The following is a 3035-nucleotide window of genomic DNA, read 5'->3' on the forward strand; positions in this document are numbered from 1 at the left end:
AAACAGTAGGTGTCACTGGCTCAGGTAAACAGTAGGGCGTCACTGGGCTCAGGCTTAAACAGTAGGGCGTCACGGGCTCAGGCTAAACAGTAGGGCGTCACTGGGCTCAGGCTAAACAGTAGGCGTCACTGGGCTCAGGCTAAACAGTAGGGTGTCACTGGGCTCAGGCTAAACAGTAGGCGTCACTGGGCTCAGGCTAAACAGTAGGGCGTCACTGGCTCAGGCTAAACAGTAGGGGTCACTGGCTCAGGCTAAACAGTAGGGGTCACTGGGCTCAGGCTAAACAGTAGGGGTCACTGGCTCAGGCAAACAGTAGGGCGTCACTGGGCTCAGGCTTAAACAGTAGGGCGTCACTGGGCTCAGGCTAAAACAACTGGGCTCAGGCTAAACAGTAGGCGTCACTGGGCTCAGGTTAAACAGTAGGCGTCACTGGCTCAGGTAAACAGTAGGCGTCACTGGGCTCAGGCCAAGTCTAATTAGTGTTTCTTACCTTTCAGCGCTCTTCAGTGGTTTGTTGGCCTCCAGCCACCTCTGCAAGACAAACTATGTTAATCAAAGACATGATGTTACATTCACCATCTGTTGTTGATTTTAGAGTATCACTAAGTGTGTGTGTGTAGCTACTCACAGGAGTGTGTTTGAGTTGTGTTAGTGTAGCTACTCACAGGGAGTGTGTTGAGTTGTGTTAGTTAGCACTCACAGGAGATGTGTTTGAGTTGTGTTAGTGTAGCTACTCACAGGAGAGTGGTTTGAGTTGTGTTAGTGTAGCTACTCACAGGAGAGTGTGTTTGAGTTGTGTTAGTGTAGCACTCACAGGAGAGTGTGTTTTGAGTGACGATGGTGGTGTTGGAGTCTCGTAGCTGCAGACTGAAGAAGTGTCTCTCCAGCAGACCCAGCTGATACACACCTGCTCCAGCAAAACCTCACCTGCATCCTGCTTCTGAGAGACGCAAAACACACTTATACCGGGAGTCAGTCAGTGTGTGTGTGTGTGTGTGTGTGGATATTGCAGTACAGTGTGTTTTGGTAAAGCTTTCTATGTGAGTGTGTTCTCCAGGTCAAGGTTGTGTGTTGAGATCAATGGGAAGCTGAGATCTGAGTCTCCCGGTCTATCATTCCCACTCTACTCAGGACTGTGTGTACTCACGTTGACTGTAAAGGTCTGGATAGTGTGTCCAGTAGTTGAACCAAACACAGTAGATCAGGTTTGGGCATGTCTGTTACCGCGGGTACTCAACCTCTTACACACACACACACCACACGCGTCTATCAGAGTCCAAAATGTGCACGCACAGCAGTATTCAGAATATTGGACCATTGGCCTTCATACTTTTGTAATTTTCAATGCAGCTCAAGCTATTTCTCCAATTGTCAACACATTCAAATCAATAGAGGGACGCGTATGCGAAGCCGCGTTGGTTGGGGAGGTACCCGTTACGGCTGTGTGTTCCCCCCGCGGACAGTGGTCTCAGAGCCGCGTTGGTAGGGGAGGTACCCGTTACGGCTGTGTGTTCCCCCCGCGGACAGTGGTCTCAGAGCCGCGTTGGTTGGGGAGGTACCCGTTACGGCTGTGTGTTCCCCCGCGGACAGTGGTCTCAAGACCGCGTTGGTTGGGAGGTACCCGTTACGGCTGTGTGTTCCCCCCGCGGACAGTGGTCTCAGAGCCGCGTTGGTTTGTGGAGGTACCCGTTACGGCTGTGTGTTCCCCCCGCGGACAGTGGTCTCAGAGCCGCGTTGGTTGGGGAGGTACCCGTTACGGCTGTGTGTTCCCCCGCGGACAGTGGTCTCAGAGCCGCGTTGGTAGGGGAGGTATCCGTTACGGCTGTGTGTTCCCCCGCGGACAGTGGTCTCAGAGCCGCGTTGGTTGGGGAGGTACCCGTTACGGCGTGTGTGTTCCCCCCGCGGACAGTGGTCTCAGAGCCGCGTTGGTAGGGGAGGTATCCGTTACGGCTGTGTGTCCCCCGCGGACAGTGGTCTCAGAGCCGCGTTGGTTGGGAGGTACCCGTTACGGCTGTGTGTCCCCCCGCGGACAGTGGTCTCAGAGCCGCGTAGCTATGTTACAATGGGACGCGGGACGATGATGTCTCTCTGTGTCTTTGCACTCTGAATTACGCGTCACTCACTCCTACTGTTTAGCCTGAGCCCAGTGACTTCCTACTGTTTAGCCTGAGCCCAGTGACGCCCTACTGTTTAGTCCAGTGTGCATTTTGATAAATTATAAATGTAAGATTGAATTCTGTGGAAGGGGTGAGGGGATTGTGGGGGTCATATTAAGGTCAGGGGYGACRGATTATTAAGGTCAGGGGTGAYGGTCGGATTAAGGTCAGAGGTGAGGTCATTGGGCTGTGTCTAACAGCGTCTCTGWCCTACAGGAGTTGTCTCTCCATTCTACCTGACCCTCCGAGTCCGATTCTTCATCTCAGACCCCAACTCTCTACAGCATGACCAGACCAGGTATGGACATGGGGAGAGATCATGGTCTCGGGATGAGGTAGCCCTGCCTGCCACTTCAAATTCACTGGAACCTTTGGCCCAATAGGGAATTTCCTCTTGGTCTAATGGTCAAGAGGTTGGGTTCTCCTATGGGAGACCTGGGTTCAGAGCCCCTGTGTGTGTGTACCTGTAGATTATGGTAGAGTGTGTGTGTACCTGTAGATTATGTAGAGTTGGTGTGTGTACCTGTAGATTATGGAGTGTGTTGTGTACCTGTAGATGAGTAGTGTGTGTGTACCTGTAGATGATGTAGTGTGTGTACCTGTAGATTATGGAGTGTGTGTGTACCTGTAGAGTGTGTGTACCTGTAGACTATGTAGAGTGTCTGTATGTGTGTACCTGTAGACTATGTAGAGTGTCTGTATGTGTGTACCTGTAGACTATGTAGAGTGTCTGTATGTGTGTATTGTAGACTATGTAGAGTGTCTGTATGTGTGTACCTGTAGATGATGTAGTGTGTGTACTGTAGATTATGGAGTGTGTGTGTACCTGTAGAGTGTGTGTACCTGTAGACTATGTAGAGTGTCCTGGGTATAGGTCCT

The 3035-nt window shown here is 51.6% G+C and overlaps 2 long non-coding RNA genes across 2 annotated transcripts in view; both read left to right on the forward strand.

The window, feature by feature from the left end:
• LOC139025104 (uncharacterized) overlaps positions 1-3035 on the forward strand; it is a 13983-nt gene that overhangs the window by 8048 nt on the left and 2900 nt on the right. The gene's annotated exons all lie outside the window — the stretch shown is intronic.
• On the forward strand, positions 1453-2112 carry LOC139025105 (uncharacterized). The gene is made up of 3 exons (XR_011476552.1): positions 1453-1555; positions 1618-1737; positions 2053-2112. It is a non-coding gene; the product is annotated as an uncharacterized lncRNA (long non-coding RNA).

This window comes from Salvelinus sp. IW2-2015, unplaced genomic scaffold (genome assembly GCF_002910315.2).
Source record: "Salvelinus sp. IW2-2015 unplaced genomic scaffold, ASM291031v2 Un_scaffold2264, whole genome shotgun sequence".
Lineage (NCBI taxonomy): Eukaryota > Metazoa > Chordata > Actinopteri > Salmoniformes > Salmonidae > Salvelinus > Salvelinus sp. IW2-2015.